Below are 18,404 nucleotides of genomic sequence, written 5' to 3' on the forward strand. Positions count from 1 at the left end.
AATACCGTATTTTTAGGGCCATAAGACACACCCAGGTTTTGGAGCAGTAAACAGTGTTAACTCAGCAGGAGGAAAGACTTAGAGACTCAAGGACTTTTCTAGCTTTCTGGAAACCTCCAAAATTCATCATCGCTAGTGTCAGACTTTAGGAAGCTCAGTTGCTGACAAATACTTGTATCACTTTCTTTGCTATTTTCATATATGTTATTATCTTTAGTTCCATCTAAGGCATTGGTAATGCCACATTTTTTTAATGATCGTACAACAATTTCCTCCTTCACTGACTGCAATGATGCTTTAACCCATTCACACACTTGAGTGACAGTGGGCTTCTTCATTTGTCCTGTTGGAGTCAGATCATGATTCCCAGCAGCCATCCATTTGTTCCACTCTTCTCTCATAAGGACTTTAAATGGTTTGTTTATTGAGACATCAAGAGGTTGCAGCTGGCTGGTAAGACTCCCAGGAATTAAAGCTAGATGAGTCTTCATCTCTTTTAATCTGTTTTTTGTTGTTTCGCTAATATGTGCTATGAATTGGTCAAGCACTAATAAAGCAGATTTTTTTCAGAAGCCCTCCAGGACGTTTAGACCATACTTTTTCAATCCATCTGTCTTCTCACATATGCAGAGTGAACAATTCTGTCTTTTCCCATATGCCCAGTAATGTATCCCCACTGTAGTCAAGGAGGGACAAATGGTAGCTAGAGCTTCCTTTTTGCTCCCCATATTACTGCACTCTCGCTGCTCGGCTCCATACTGCAAGCCAACATGCACCTGCTTACCTGTCAGGCTAAGATTGGCAATCAGCTCAGATGAGTGCGTGCGGGGCAGGATGGAGACCAAGCTCTGTGTGAGAAGGCATTTCAGCGATACCACCATGCCTCTTCCTGTTCCCGTGGAAACACTGAATCCTGTGCAGTTTCCTGGGCTGGTACACTGAAAACATGGGTAAGAGATCTCTTTGTTGACGCCCGATGGACACCAGTTGGATCATAAGGTGCACCCTAATCCCCCCGCCCCCTGTTTTTGGGGAAATGGTCTGAAAAATATGGTAACCCCACACACTTATGGACCTCTTGAGAAAAGACTGGATATTTTGGTCTCCCAAGACTTTCCTTCGCTGTGTGTGTTTTCACTTGTTTCAAATTGTTTATCTGAACTTTGGGCTTTAAATACACCTATAAAGGCACTTGAGGGAATCTGTGAAATTTGGGAAGGGCTTTCTAAACAAGCTGTATCTCTCTGCTGTCATCAAAACCTGGTAAACTTGCTCCTTCCAATGTCTGCTCAAGGTAGGGACCTTACTTTGTGTGTGTGTGTGTGTGTGTGTGTGTGTGTGTGTGTGTGTGTGTATGTGTGTGTGTTTCAGAGATGGGATCAGAGGAGAGACTTTAAAGGGATACAGCTGCACACTTGGTTTGACTCTGGTGAAAGACGTGTATGATCTGTCTATCAACAGGGTTGGATTTAAAGGAAATCTTAGAAAAAAAACATGTTGGTACCAATTTGTTTTCAGAATATAGTATTTAAAATTGAGGAAAATATCTTAAAATATCTAATATTTTAATTTGATTTAAAATGTATTTATTTATTCACTTTACATCCTGATTATGGCTTCCTGCCTTTTGTCCCACTCCCCACCCCTTGCACACCCTTCCTTTTTTCCATTTTTTAATTCATTATAATTTATTCACATTACATAGTGATTGTTAGCCCCTCACATGTATCTTCCTGCTCCCACCCTTCCTCCTCTTCCTCCCTCTTCCCCTCCCCTAGACCAAAGCTTATTTTTTGAAAAGAAATTACCCTAATTCTACACTTAGCCTTTATTTAATTTTTGTTTGTTTTTGAGATAAGGTCTCAGGTAGCCCAGGCTGGCTTTGAACCCATTAAGTAGCAAAGGATGACCCTGAGCTCCTGATACATTTCCCAAGTACTGGTATCATAAGCCTGCACTACCACACATGGCTTATGATGTGTTGGGAATAGAACCCAAGGCTTCCTGCATGGTAGGCGAGCACCTACTAGCTGAGCTATGTTCCCAGTTTACTGTTAATTTACATAATCCTATTGAATAGGAAATGATTCCATTTTTTATGCAACCTTAAACTAGGCAATGCTCAGCAGGTGTGAATAAGTAATACCCACCTAAATGCTTCCTGTAGGGAGACGTTTGATGCTATTAAACAGATCCTTGCTGCAAAAAACTGGAGACCCGGTTCTAGTTTTCCACCTCAAGCAGGGCAAGTGTTTTCCATACACTAGGCATCCACCTGCTGGTTCCCCATCCCCAGCTATAGCCCCTTCTTTGCCCTTAGGATTCCACAAAATCTGGTTCTAAAGGGAATGCAGGCATACGGATGTTGCAGACCACTGATGGAGATGTCAGATGCAAAATATGATCCCATGGCTAGGGTTCTGCAAGAGTATTAGAGGAAAGAAAAGACTTGTATAGAAATCTACACTCAGGGGCTGGAAATGTAATATAATGGTAGTGTGATTGCCTAGCAGACATGCTATCTTGGGGTTCAACCCCAGTGCTGAGGGGGTGGAGGAGGAAGGAAGGAAAGCAAATCCGTACACAATAGCCACACACACACACACACACACACACACACACACACACACACACACACCAGTATCAAATACTAAATGCTAGGCTCCTTGGATCAAGAATTAGCTTCTCTGAAGAGACTCTGAGATGTAGATCTGCCCTTGAATGCCTAAAGAAATATCGCAGAATCTTCTCGGTGAAGAACTGGAGGCAGATATCAGTCCTTTAGGCATTGTACCGGGTGGTTTTCTGTGTCAACTTGACATAAGCTGGTCATCAGAGAGGAGGAAACCTCAGCCGAGGAAATGCCGCCACAAGATCCAGCTGTAAGGCATTTTCTCAATCAGCGACCAATGGGGGAGGGTGTGGCACTCTATCGGGGAGTCTAGTCTAGTTCAGAACTTGGTATGGCTCTGCTTTTCTGCAGCCGTTTCCTCACAATGTTTAATGGCACGGATGCTCACAGGGCCTTGTCAGTACTAAGAGCATACTGTTGGAGAAAAAGATCAGTTAAGTCAGCTTTAGGAGCGCAGCTGTCTCCACCAAACACAGTCACGGTGCAAAAGTCACTATGATTCACTGACACTAGTTTTATTCTGGGTAGCTTGATTACTGGTGGGGTTTCTGAATCTGGCAGAATATTAAAGTGTCTATAGGTAAAGATGTTTTCTTCAAGGCTGCCAAATACAAATAGCAAAACACTATAAATGTAACACATATATATGTATGTATATATATAAAATTCCTGATTGTTTTATGGTTCTTCTTGCTGTAAGTAGTTTATTGTATATATGTGTAATAAATAAATAAATATATATGTAAAATATTTAATAAAATTGTAATAAAAACAATAAGCATACAAATAGGTAATACATAAATAAATTGGTGGATGCAGCCTGGAGTATTCTTCTGGCCTTCATACATGCGTGTGTGTGTGTGTGTGTGTGTGTGTGTGTGTGTGTGTGTGTGTACAAGTAAATGGAAATTTTGAAAGACACCATCACATTTCCTTTTCCTCCACTGACTCAGTTTTATATTTCAACAAATTGATGCTAGCAAAGAAAAAAAAAGTGTCTACAGGTTTTAGTTCGAATGATATTTTCCTTCTTTGGTGTGGGGAATTACATAAATGCCTCACATTTTTGTCTTTCTCATCTTTGCTTTGTTTGACCCAAGATAAGACTAGTTCTATGTATTGACTTTTACCTGTTTCATTTCTCAGGATGTTTATGATTAAGGAGTTTTCCAATTGAATCCTGGAGGGTGGGTGCACTTATTCACCCATTCATTGACTCATTTATTCATTCAAATTTATTAATGGCTTGCAATGCCTCAGATGCACTAAGTTCCACAAGGGACAAGGGTGACAAAAACAGGTATGATCTGGGACCACAGGACATGTGGTTGGTACCTACATGGAAGGTGCATCTGAAAAAAAGATCACCCTAATTCACCGTTATTCCCAGGGAAACAGAATACAGTAACCACCTAGGAATATCTAGAGAAAAGATAGCTTCTGAAGAAAATCCATTAAGAGTAGGACTGTGGCCTGGGGAAATGGATAAAGTGCTGCATGCAGATGTGAGGGATGAAACGTGATCTGTAGAACTCATATCAAGAAGCTGAGTCAGAAGGTAACACATAAGTTCTAGGCCAATGGCAGGGTTTGTGTCAAAAAACAAAGGAATGGCATTTGAGGAATGACATATAAGGGGCCCTCTGGCCTATACGGGCATGCTTACATACATGCGTGCAGGTCTCGCACACACTTGAACCCTCACACACATGAGCATACACCTCCCCACACACCCATACACAGAAAAAAAATGTAGAATCTTAATAAAGAAAAGTCTGTGTCCCTCAGCGGTGATGAAGTTTGAAATGTAGTCAGGACTTGGGCAAATATGACTTCCATCTAATAAAAAGAGTCAGTGATGGTTGCCTTGAAGAAGGTCACAGGAAGGTTTTATGGTAGAAAAGGGTTCTATGTGGTCACCTTTAGAAAGGTGTGTGTCTGAGTGGGCAGTGGTAGAGTTCAGTGGTGGCAATGCAACACCGTACACGTTCCCAAGGCTGGCCAGTAGCTGTAGCTAGCACCTTTTTAGAAACACTGGTCATTTGACAGACATGCAGTGTCACTGTCTCTGTTAGCCAATAGAATTTTTTTTATCAAGGCTCAGGGGCTCTGGAGGTTATGGGCTTTCCAAGCTAATCTTTCTCCTTGAAGTAAAATTCTAAATTCGTATGCAAAACTACAAAGAACAAAGAGGCATGGTGCACCTGGGCAGCTACTCCAGAGGCTCCTTGGGTATTTCTGGAATCCCAAGACTCTGTTCAATAATCTGGAAACTTTGCTAGGCTGGAGGGTCCTTAGTTAACCCCAAAGAAGCTAGAACCTCGGAGAAGTTAAATGATTTCTCTAAGATCACAAAGCTGGCTAGAGATCAAACCGAAGTCCAGCTTAGTGCTTCTTCAAAGCAGGGGCCAAATGATTAAACACCTAATGCTCTTTAAAAAAATGTCACCAGACTGTATCTGTAAGATCTATTGACATACACCATGAAATCACATGCAGAGGAATTTGCTAACATATGTAAAAATAAAGTATTCACCAATGTGCATATTGTATATTTAAAAGGAATAGTTATGTAACTTATAATAATTTAAAATAACTGTGCTATACATGTACTGTAACACTGTATGAGTCGCGTATATATAGACTGCACAGATTACGTATATGTGTGTATGTGTACATGTATGTATGAATGTTTTCCAGGGATGCCATGATGAAGTGCCACAGATTGTGTGCCTTACACTAAAGATATTTACATTCTCAAAGTTCCAGAGACTAGAAGTCTACAATGCCAGGGTAGTGACAGGCCATTGTGATTCCATCTTGTTGCTAGACTTCATCTTAAGCCTGTCCTCAAGGTCACCCCAGTTACTATAAACACCACAAAATGTTCCAGGAAGAGAGCCTCTCTAGACCTGAGCCAATCAAGGGACAGCAGGAAAGCACCTAACATCCCCCCCAGATGTTAAGCATTTCAAGATCAGGCTCAGCCAATTCCAACCTTGCTAACTACCAAACAGGAAACTCCTGTTCTTTTCCGTAACCACGATAAAAACCCTGCCTAATGGCGGTTCAGGACTCGCCTACTGTTCTGCTGCGTAGGTGGTGTTTGAGAGCCCTCCAGCTCGAGTTAAAATAAATGCTCCATGTTTTTGCACATGGCCTTGGATCCATGGTGGTCTTTGGGGATCTAGAGATCTGGACAAAGCAGGATAGCTTTGAGCTACCTGGGATTACAGGTACATGTTGCTATGTCTCTTTCAAATTTTGTCTTTTTAAAAAGATGCTGGTGAAGCTGGATAAGGCCCGCTTGGGAACTCATCTTGCCGTCGCCAGCTCTTTAAAGATCACATTTCTTAATACAGTCGCATCCTGAGTTCCTGGGGGTGAGGACTTAGATGTGTGAATGTGGGTGGCATGACGTAAGAGGATACCAGGCGATAGCACTGTGCTGACATGAATTCTGTGCTCGTTAAAGGACAACCATTACTCACAAAACTGTGAACAGAAAACAGGTGCTGTGCCTCATCATGCTTAATGAGTCTTGCTGTAAAGTGAGGTACAGCTCTGGGCCTCTTTCTGATATGTCCCTGGGAGAGACACAAACAAAGAATTGGAAAAGCCAATATCGGGAAGTGCTCCAACCGGGTTCAATATAAATCTCTTAATAAATCTTGCAGCCTGGTGAATCCAAACGACAGCCACCAAGCGTTGCTGCCCTTGCCAGGAGCAGTCTGTGATGATGTCAGAGGTTCTCCTCCTGCATACCAGGAGACAGAACATTGACTTGAGAGATTTGTTCGCTTTTGAATTCAGGAGCAGTGTAAGCTTTCAGAGCCCACACCTGTTGCTTCTGTTCCAAATGCGGTGCTTTTTGTATTCAAATTTTAAGGATGATTTCTGGCCTTGGACTTCAATTCTGAAGCCAAGAGTTTTCATCTAAAACATCTTTGCTCTGCGATACAGTATGTGTTTATTCAAAGCAAGTGCTGTCTCCCAAGTTTGGAGTGATTTGCATGTCCAGATTGGAGAATTCTCTATCTTAGAGAAAGAAAGTTTGGTGACATACCTTTATTAATGGTCTGAGAGATGGTCTTATTAGGTTATGATATATATGTATGTTTGTGTATGTTCAAATATATACATGTATATATATTACATGTATATCACATATGGGCATGATTGTATATGTTTATGAACGTGTGTTCATGTGTGTGTAACTCTCCTTTTCACTTTTAGTCCTGATTTTTTCAGATATTATTTTAAAGAGTATTTCTTCTCTCTCCCTACATTCCTCTCCTTCACTTCCCTTTCTCTTTCATTTTTCCTTCCTTTTTCGAGTCTTCCTTCCCTCCCTTCCTGATTGAATAAGTAAACAGAATGAGCTAATTAGGGATGAAGCTATACTATATAAATGCAGGTTTATTAGAAGCAACATAGGAGGAGGAGCACACATGGGGGTGGGGGTGGGGGTGGGGGAAGGGAAAGAGAGAGAGTAGGGAGGTGTGGAGGAAAAGAGAGAGAGGGAAAGAGAAAGAGGGACAGGGGGAGGGAGGAAGGGAGGGAGACGGGGGGGGGGAGAGAGAGAGAGAGAGAGAGAGGGAGAGAGAGAGAGGGAGAGAGGGAGAGGGAGGGAGGGAGAGAGTTAGTTTATATAATGAATCTCTGGGAGAGGGGAAAGCCTGGCCCCTAGGTAGAGGGCAGGCCATGTGAGCCTGCAGCAGGACCTAACACTTCCTTCCTTCATTTTCCCCTCATCTTTCTTCATTCTTCTAGGTCTTCCCTCCTCTCCTTATCCTTGTTTTTTGAGCCAAGGTCTCAGTGTAATATAGCAGGCTGGCCTGGTTTGAGCAAAACTTCTAACTTTGACTGACTATGAAGCAAGGGAAAGTGTTGAGAAAAGCCCAGGAAACAAGGCTTTAAACTGAGCAAGTGAGCAGACACCAACTAGTCTCATGCTTAAGGGAGATGTGTCTCAGGCATAGTCTAGAGAAGTTATAAAGCAACAACGCATCAGCTAAACACGTCGAATTCAACTGCAAAATGAACATGCATGCAAGGAAACAGAAGTGTTTCTCAAGGAAAGAAGTCAGCCAACGGAAACTTCTGTTTCTGTTTTTGGATGATGGATTCAGTAGACAAAGTCTTCACAGCAGCTGTTGTAAATATATGCATGGAATAAGGACACATTTAAAGATTAAATAAAAGTATAACAACAATGATTAAGCAAATAAGAACCTGTGGGAATCGGGAGTTTTTGTGTGTTTGTTTCAGGAAAGAACCAACAATGAAAGAGTAACCAATATAAACACCCACAGAACAGCGTTGTGACAGATTTGCCACTGGTGGGGCTGGGATGTAGCTCAGGTGGCCAAGTGCTTGTCCAGCACTCTGGACACCCTGGCCCTGTATAACTGACCACAGTGGTACAAGTGTAATCTCAGTACATGGAGGTGGGGATTGGAGACTCAGAAGTGCCAGGCTTCTGATACAGATCAAGTTGGAAGCCAGTCTGGCATACATAAAGCCCTGGGTCTTAAAACACACCGGTAAATTTAAAAAGAGATTGTGAGAAATTATCCAATCTAGTCAAGTGAGAACAAGCGATGGAAGGAAGTCATCACCCCCTGTGTATCCATGGTTCATCACTGAGAGGCTGCGAACACTGGTAACTAGCTCAGAAGAAAAGGATAAACAACCCAAAGAAATACAGTTTATGTTTCTAATGTTGACTCAGTGGAAACCTACTCTTTCCTTTTACTGAAACCTTCTGTCCAAGAAACCCAGCAAACTACAATCAGACAAACAAGGAAACATCCACTTACTTTGAGACTATTAGCAGTTCCTCCATAGCTGGCCAACAGAGCTGATACAACTGCTGTGCAGTACCACCCACAACTACCACCATCCACACTGACACCACACACCTCCCCCATCACTACCCACCACTACAACTCTATCACCCACTTGCAGAGAATTTGACAGTTCCTCCTAATATGTGTCTGGCTACACTGAGAAGTCCAAGGCCATTGCAGTGTTAAAAAAGACAAAGTTGAAAGACAGGCAGTTTCCAAACTCAGTACAAAACCACAGTCATGAAGTTGCTTTTGATATTGGCCTAAGTTAGGTAGAGATCAATGAAATGGAATTTAGGATTCAGAGCTGAGGAGATACCTATGCCAGTAAAGTACTGGCAGATACAAGGACTGGAGTTTGATTCCTTGAACCCACATTAAAAGAAAAAAAATATTTTTAAAAGCTGGGCAAAGTCTTAGTGTTTAAAAGCCCAGTCCTGGAGAGGTAAAGAAGAGTGGACCCCTGGGACTCAATGGCAGCCAGCTTAGTCTACTTGGTGAGTTCTAGGTAAAAGTGAGAAATCCTGTCTCAAAAAACCAACGTGGATGACACCTGAGTTATAACACACACACACACACACACACACACACACACACACACACACACACACACAAATGTAGAAAGAAGGCAAACTATAAAAAATTCTGAAATAGAACTTTATAACCAGAGTAGGTTAGAGAATTTAAACCCAACACTAAAAATACAAGTCATAAAAATGCTCAACCAGGCTGCATTAAAATAAAGGTTTCATGTCTGAAGATCTGCCTTGCTTAGTATTCAGTCAAAGTTGGAAGTTTTGTTCGAACCAGTTAGACCGGTAAGTTCCTTTTCCAGTCATGGAGCATATTCAGAGTCAATCCATTTCACAGACAATCCCTGGGCTTTGTTTCATGCCACTAGGCTTCTGGTACCTGCTTATGGGTTCCCTGAGGCAATCAGCTTGGGACTCCTTCACCCTTCTAGTAAGCCTAACAAAACCCAGAAACAGTTTAGAACACAAGGACAAGACTTAAGATTCTTCCATGACGCTTTTACTTCTCAGAATTCCCTATAAGTCCTGAACAGCCTGCTGATTGGCTATCTTCCTCCACAGTATGTCTCCCAGTGAGCTAAGCCTTGAGACTTGTTCCTAAGGGGCAGATGGATAAATCTTAAAGTTTAGCACATGATGAAAATCGACCATGTCTTTTTCTTATTTTAACTTATTATATATTAACTTATATATATTAACTTATTATAATTTATTCAAATTATATCCTGAATATTATCTCCTCCATTGCATCTTCCTGTTCTCACACTCTCTCCATCTTCCGCCCTATTTCCCTCCCTTAGACCTCTGACAGAAGGGGACCCCCACCACATGGCCACAGGATATCAGTTGACCATGTCTTTCATGTTGGCTGGTTTAGAAGCTATAGGTCATATTGCTACGCCTTGATGCAAGCAAGCACATACAACTCATTATTTTTCTCTTTATTGTTTTTGAATAGCGTCTCATCCTTTCCAAGTTGTCCTTGAACTTGATATGTAGCTGGAGATGACCTTGAACTCCTGATTCTCTAACCTCCTGTCTCCCGATGCTGGGATTACAGGTTTACACTAGCACACCTAGTTCATATGGTGTTTTGATTGCTTCCTGCGTGTGAGGCAAGTACTCTACCCATGGAGCTGTATCCTGAGCTCTGAAATCATCTATCTGTCTAAGAAGGCTTAAGGTTATTCCGTGTTTTTTTCTCCTTCTAAGCGTGACAACAACTTCAGCACACTCTTTCCTTTACCCCGAAGTTTTTCTTTTATGATTGACATTCACAGTTTTGTTTGATGTGATCTTTTAAAACAGAAGCATTTAAAATTATAAGCAAATTTTAATTAAATCAACCAATATGCTTTCATTATTTGCTGTTCTCAACTTAATTTCTTGTACTTTTTAAATGTTCACCAAATTATTAAGCAGGAAGCCAGGAGCCGTGGCACATGCCTGTAATCCCAGCACTTGGGAGGCAGAGGCAGGCAGATCTCTGTGAGTTCGAGACCAGCCTGGTTTACAAAGCAAGTCCAGGATAGCTAAGACTACACAGAGAAACCCTGTCTCAAAAATCAAAAAAACCAAACCAAACCAAACCAAAAAACAAAACCAAAGCAAACCAAAACCAAAACCATTAAAAATTATTAAGCAGAGAGGTGAAGGGCTGGGGAGACGGCTCAGCCTGGGCACCTGAGTTCTGTCCGCAGAACTCACATAGCAGACAGACATGGCATGCTCGGCATGTAGCAGACATGGCATGCTCGGCATGTTGGAGCACACATTAGATGCCAGCACTCTAGAGGCAGAACCAGGCACGTCTCTGTGAGCTCACGGTCAGAATGACAGCTGGGTCTTGATGGCTAACCAGACTGGCGTAACTGGAGGCGGTCCAGCTTAGTTATTTTGTTTAAAAGATAATGATGCTGAGAAGCAATTCTTGAGGTTCTCCTCTGGCCTCCACTGAGCACACATACATGTGTGTATAGTGACACACAGACATACAGATATTACACACAGACACACAGACATACACAGATACACAGATATACATGCAGACACACAGATATATACACACAGACACACAGACATACACACAGACACACAGATATACACACAGACGCACATACAGACACACAGACATACACAGATACACAGATATACACACATACACACAGACATACACACAGACACACAGATATACACACAGACGCACATACAGACACACAGACACACAGATATGCACACAGACACACAGACACAAAGATATACACACAGACACACATACAGACACACAGACACACAGATATACACACAGACACATAGACACAAAGATATACACACAGACACACATACAGACAGGCACACACACACACACACACACACTAAAGGACACCAGGTTTCCTAAATGTCTGGAAATAAATGTAATTGGTCCTTGCTTCCAAGGGATTGAGGGATTTTTTGGTAGAAAATTCTAGATTAGTGTTTTTATTTTTTTTTAATCTTTGCTTTGTTTGTGCCTCAGCTCATTTTCTCAGTAGTCCTTTGAAGTCTACTTGAGGTCTAGTTATTTTTTCCTCTCCATGACTTGTCTTTTCTTGTTTGTGTCTTTTAGAGTTTTCATTAATTTTGTTTATAAAAATGTACCTTTGTGACCAGTTTCCTTACTTCCTCCAGTTAAGTGCTAATTTCTGGTGGAAAGTTCTCAGCTCTCAATTTTCTTTCTGTAGTTGTCCTTGGATATGCACTGGAATACATGCTTAGCAGGGGACAGTTTTACCTTCCAGATGACATTGGGAAAGTCTACAAACATCATCTTTGGTTCTGACAACTAGAAGGGGCTAGTGATATCTAGAATGGAGAGGTCCAGGGTGCTGATGAGGACTCCAGGAGCCCAGGCCAGCTCCTGACACAAAGAAGCACTTTGTCCAACATGCCAACAGTGCCCAGCTGATGAAGTCATCAAAAAGCCAGATCAGTCTTACACACACACACACATACACACACACACACACACACACACACACGCACACACACACAGCATACACACAGACATACACAAACCACACACACACATACCACACACACACACACACACACCACAGGCCACACCACACACATACCACACACACATACCACACACACATCATATACCACATACACAGACACACCACACACAGCACACACAGCACACATACCACACACACACACCACACTACACAAACACCCCACACACCCCACATACACACCACATACACCATACACCACACCACACACACACACACCACACATACATCATATACCACATATACAGACACACCATATACACCACACACACCACACATACCACACACACATCCCACACACACATCCCACATACACACCACATACACACACAGACACACACACCACACATACCACATACACACACACACCACACACCACACACATTTCTACCACTGAGCTCTACTTTTAGCCTTGATTTTTCAGATACTAATTAAAACAGTATTTCTTCTCTCTCCCTTCTTTCCTCTCCATTCCTTCCTTTTCCTTTTCCCTTTCTCCTTCTTTCCCCTTGCTTTCTTCCCTCCTTTCATCTTCCCTTCCTCCCTCCCTTTCTTCCTTTATTCCCCCCCTACCCATCTTTCTTCGTTCTTCTGTGTCTTCCTTCTTCTTCCTTTCCTTGTTTTTTTGAGTCCAGGTCTCAGTGTGAGACAGCAGGCTGGCTTGGAACTCATAGCCTTCTTGCCTCAGACTCCAGAGACCCTATCTCAAGATAAAAAATGAAAAGGGTGTGTTGTAGCTGTAGCTCAGAAGGACAAGTGCTTGCTAGGCACTCAGGCCAACAGCAAAGAGCAACCACTTGTGCCTCAGCCTCTGTGCCCACTGTCTCTTCACACTGTGTTCTTGGTTCTTCCTCAGCACTGTGTTAGAACATCTTTCAATTAGCATCTGCTATCTAGTCATTTTTCTTTCTTTCCAAATTTGTATTTGTTACCGCTGTGTGTGTGTGTGTGTGTGTGTGTTAGCAGGTATGTGGAGGGGAGATGACAATTATATGCTAATGGTTCTTTCTTTCTTCCTTTTCCTGTAGACTGGACTTGGGTCTACAGGCTCACATCGTCGGCAGCAAGCACCCTCACCCACTGACTCACCCATCTTGCCAACCTGAGTTCGCATCCTGAAGGGATACTACTTACAAGGTTTGTGAATGATTCTTTATACCTGGTCTCAAAGGACCCCCATCTGCAAATATCATCAGGCTGTGGATTTCAACATTTAAATATGGAAAATACATTTAGGGCATCACATCTCCCCTGAAAAAAATACTGACAGCTATCTTATTTATTTTTGATTTTTAGAGATGATTTTTTAAAATTTAGATTTTTTTTTTCAGCTCATGTTAAATGCTAAATTTTTGGATTATCTTCCTCCTGACCCTTAATTCTTTTTCTGTTCTTTCTCCTCTCTTTGTACCTTTCTCTTCTAGTGTTTTCCTGTGGGGTTTCTGGGCGCTAGTCCAGGCCAGGCTGTATAATGACGCTGAGGGAGTTTTCATCTCAGTCCATATTAAGGATGCTGCATCTGAGGTCCTTGGATCTGCAGGTGGCTTGCTTAATTTCTGGCCATTCAGCTGTGGTTCAGTCTTCCTGCTCTCTCAGCCTGCAGCTGGCTCAGATCCCCGTGAGTTCAGGGGAAGCTCAGTGATGTCCCCCTCCACACAGAGCTTTCCCACATCTCGGGCCTCAAGCCTGTGGCACAGCTCAGGCTTGTGCCACAGAGCATTGCTCAACAGAACTAACTCCTATGAGCGAGCCTCCCATTCCCATCACTAGCAGTTGTGTGGTTTGGCTCAAATGTGCTGTTTTGTCTCTTTCCTATGGTTTTCACTCTATTTTCTGAAGCCCATTGCCTTTTCTTTCTAAAGCCTGCTAAAATATGGATGTGGTGTGTGTGTGTTATCAGCAGAGTTAAAAAACAAAACAAAACAACCTAACCCTTAAATTTCCTGTCATTTCTTCTGGTGATCTCTAAGCACAGCTCCAGGTACTTCAACCTACACCTTGATGGCTAAAGTGGAAACAGTGAAGGTATTCGTAGCAGGATGCTTTTGTACTCTTTACAAGTTAAGAAAAGCTTGTTAGGATAAAGAGTAATGGATACATTCCTCTGCGTTGGGATACAAGTGGAGAAGGGTGGCTTTTGGGAGAAGTGAGGAACAGTCAGGGTTGACTTCCCTGCTGGACACTGACCCCACGGCCCCAGGATGGCAAGAGTTTCATGGCCATGCTCAGTCACCCGAAGCAGAGATGATTATAGAAATGAGATGGTTCTACGTGAGCTACTGAGCGTGGAGAGGGGCACTTCCTACAAAGCTATTAGAAAGAGGTCCACGTGGGAGTCAGCTGGGCTGGAAACGAGCTGAGATTTTAGAAACTTAATTTATTTTTATGAATTGCTCACTTTACATCCTGGTCTTGCCCTCACCCTCCCCTACTTCTCAGAGAAGAGAAGCCCCATTCCCACCCCTCCCCATCATATCACGTCGCATCAGGACTGAGCGCATCCTCCTCCCCTGTGGCCTGGAGAGGCAGTCCACCTGGGGAAAGCGAGCAAAAATCAGGCAACAGAGTCCATGTCAGAGTCAGGCCACATTCCACTTACTAGGGGACCCACATGAGGTCTAAGCTGCCCATCAATTACATCTATGTAGAGGACATAGGTCCAATATTAAAAAGAAAGAAAGAAAGAAAGAAAGAAACAAACAAACAAACAAAGAAAGAAAAGAAAAGAAAAGAAAAAGCAAACAAAGATGTTAAGATTTTTCTTTTCTTTCTGGCAGGTAGAAGGTTGACCACTATTGTTCATAATAACCATGAGAATTCTGGCAAGAACAAGAATCAGGCACAGACTTTTGTAGGGGTCTGACGTCACCATCTTACCTTTAGAAGCAGATTTTTGTTTTTGATGAAAGCAAAATCATTTTTATGGAACCCTACTCTAAACATGGGCGACACGTTCTCTTGTATGTCGCCCTGGGTCTCACTAGAAACTGACTTATCAAGGACAGAGTAGAGCTTGGCTGTTGAAAAAGGATTGGGCTGACTTTTTTTTTTTTTAAATCAAGGAATCTGGGTGGCATGTGACACCCACCTGCTGGGAGTTTGCAGGTGAGGAGCTGGACTTCTGAAATTAACAAGCAATGCTGCAGCCTAGACCAGCGAGGGGCAGGGGGAGAGTGGAGTGCTGATGTGGGGCAAGAGTCAGGACTATGACTAAGTTGCTGCAATGGTTTCTGGGGTGAGGCAGAAGTGGAGCAGCGAGGCCATGATCTGGTAGGAGTCCTGGGATGCGGGACAGGAGTCAGCGGGTCACCTAGCCTCTCAAGAACACTGAAGATTCTCCTAGGCAAGCGTAGTCTATGACATGAAAAGTGTTGCCAAAGAGTGACAGAAATTTGATTAGAAGTTGTTTCTGAAAGCATGGAGCCTATTTGGTCTCTCTGGCTTACCCTGGGTCTGGATTCCTCACTTTACCCTAAAGGCACATCTCCCACTGTGTTTGTGAAAACATCTCCAAGAGGTCACGGCTCAGAGAGTATTGCTGAGTAAGCAGAAAGTACACAGCGCCAAGTACTCACTCACTTCCAGCTCTGGAATCCTTAGCTTGACTTGGTTTTGTAGGCTACAGGAAACTGTTGTTCTGTGGAATTCCTGCTTTCAGAAGAGCAGTTCTTAATCTGGAAACAGAGGAACTGGAATTTGTTCTTTCGGGAAACAACCTCTGCTGGCTTCCTGACAGCTACTGCCCGCCCCACCTTGCCAACCCCCCTTCCCCGGCCCCCACCTGCCTGTGTCTGTGAATGGTGATACTCTGCCTGTGCTTGGCTTCTTAATTAGCTTCTTGCTGAGAGGAAAGTGATTCATTATATATGTAGTTAGGGAATTGATTTCACGGTACCCACAGCAGAAGAGTGAATTATTCTCCTAAGACGTTTGCATTTTCCCTTTCCCCTCTTAATACTGATTTGAACTGTCAGACTTAGGCTTTTCTTGTGTGTGTGTGTGTGTGTGTGTGTGTGTGTGTGTGTGTGTGTGTGTGTGTGTGTGTGCATGGACACACATGTGCACACAGACATCAGAACATAACTTCAGGCCATTCCTCAGGTGTGATCCATCTTATTCATGAGAAAGGGTCTCTCCCTGACTAGTGCTGCTCCAGCAGCTTAGGCAGAGTGGCAGGCCAATGAGTCTCAGGGACCTGACTGTCACTATGTCCTCAGCATGGGGATTACAAACAAGTCCTACCATACTTAGGTTTTTCTTTTTTTAAATCATACATGACAAACACTTTAAAACATCTCCCCCAGCCCATAAATATGGTTTTTTTTTCAAATTGGCTCAGACTGTGAAACGAAGTACAAAAAGCATGGGCCTCAGTTGTTTGCTGTAAGACAGTCTGGATGCCACCAGCAAAGCCTTTAGGTTTTCATATTTCTTTAGGAACTGTCAGACTGTGGCCCAGATGGTTTTAAGATCAAGGTGTTTGATTGTGCACATCTATATTAATTATTTTTATGTCGCTATGACAATGACTTGACTAACCATTTAGAAGCAGGCTTTAGTTTGGCTTACTGATTCAGAGCATTCAGTGCCTCTTGGTAAGCAAAGGTGTGACAGAGCAGAAAGAGACATGGAAAAGCACCGCGGAGAGGGGCCAGAGCAAGGTGTCGTGCTTTCACTAACCTGCATCCTAGATCCCAGCCCTGCTGCCTATCCTCCACTACTCTCAATACCATCATTATTAACCTAGGGTTCACTCATTGATTAGGGGCGAGCAGAAGGAAAAGTACCACAGACACACACACAGCTACTAATCTCCTGGGCGCTTCTCTGTCCAGTCAGTTGCATAGGCAATACTAAGCACCACAATGCCCTAGAAATTTTAGCTTTCGAATAAGAAAATAAGAGAGGCCACATCTGCTTAAATGCTGTTCTACTACAATCTGGGGCATCTTTAGAAAGCAACTGTCAATCCATCAACACTACACTTTCACAGATGTTGTTAGGTATGCCTGAAGCACTGTGAATCTTACCAAAGAGTGTCAGGCAGTAGTCCTATCCATTGAAAAGGTACGGTATGATGATGGTACATCATGGTTGGCAACTTGATTTGAGTCTCTAGATTGAGTTAAGTGAGGTGAGAAGAGCCATTCTAAACATGGGCAGCACCATTCCAGGTCTAGGGCCTTGGCTGGAATATAAAGAGAAAGCTAATTGGTTGCCAACATTTATCATGCTCTGCTTCCTGACTGTGCGTGCAATGCAGTCGCTGCCTGGTGCTCTTGTTGCCATGATTTTCCTACCATGCAGAACTAAACTCTAGATCTGTGAGCCAAATTAAACCCTTCATTCTTTCCTTAAGTGGCTTTTGGGAGGATCTTGACACAGCATCAAGAAAAGGAATGTAACGTGTGCCTAGGAATTTTGGTGAACCAGCAGAGCTAGTAGTTTGTGGCAAATATAGTAGAATCATCATGTTTGTGGAACAATAGGCAGAGCAAGCGCCAAAAAGGGAACTGACATCCTCCTGCCTCTGGGATCAGGGCAGCAGGAAGCATATGCTCAGATGTGGGATGCACTTTACCTATCCAAGCAGGGCAGACTCAAAGCTGCCAGAATTCTAAATGGGGCATATTGCTCTGACAAAAGACCATTGGTCAAGATTTCCCTGGAGAGCTGGGATTTGGATTTAATTCTTTAGAACATCATTTTAAAATACAAAGTTTATTTAGTCATCAAAAATGATATATTTTTAATGACAATATACAGTGAAAAAAAAAAACACAAACAAAATCCCTAGCATGTTATACTGAGATTCAGGGACAATAAATCACTACTTTCCTAGGGTTCTCAGAATTTTCTGAGTAATAAATTTGTTGAACACACTGCTGACTGTCCTCACACTTTATTATTTGAATAGCTAAAGCTGTTGTTTAAGGAATGAAACGCACTGCATTTAATAATACTTACAAAGAATCGTAGCCTATGGGAATATTCAAACAACAAAAAGCATAATTTAGAATTCAGGTCTCTCATTACAGTAACAGCTCCTCAAAGAAGCAATCTAAATGTGATTCTTGAAGTAATCACATAATGCAATTGATGAGGAGGTCACAGGACACGGAGAGTCATGGCAGGGAGCTTCTGAGGCACTGTGGAGTACAGAGCGTCAGCTTCCCTTCCCCCATTTTCTATAAGCTCTGCACTTTGGCTGATGTCTGTGAGGAGGCTGATGGGTCTGATGCAATGCATCTAGTTCCAGAGAGCTGGAGCTGTGTTAAAAAAAGCTGTCTTTGAGGGATGACTACATAGATCACATGCAGGAAGTCCTAGG

At 42.7% G+C, this 18,404-nt stretch overlaps 1 long non-coding RNA gene across 2 annotated transcripts in view; it reads left to right on the top strand.

Annotated features, from left to right (window-relative positions):
* The first annotated feature begins 5,801 nt into the window (after positions 1-5,801).
* The window catches only part of LOC311597042, a 51,923-nt gene continuing 39,320 nt past the window's right edge, over positions 5,802-18,404 (top strand). For both annotated transcript variants that reach the window (XR_014779067.1, XR_014779068.1), the window contains exons 1-2: positions 5,802-5,868; positions 13,102-13,210. This is a non-coding gene — a long non-coding RNA (uncharacterized lncRNA). The remainder of the gene's footprint in view (positions 5,869-13,101; positions 13,211-18,404) is intronic.

Source organism: Acomys minous (genome assembly GCF_964271855.1).
Source record: "Acomys minous genome assembly, chromosome: 5".
Classification (NCBI taxonomy): Eukaryota; Metazoa; Chordata; class Mammalia; order Rodentia; family Muridae; genus Acomys; species Acomys minous.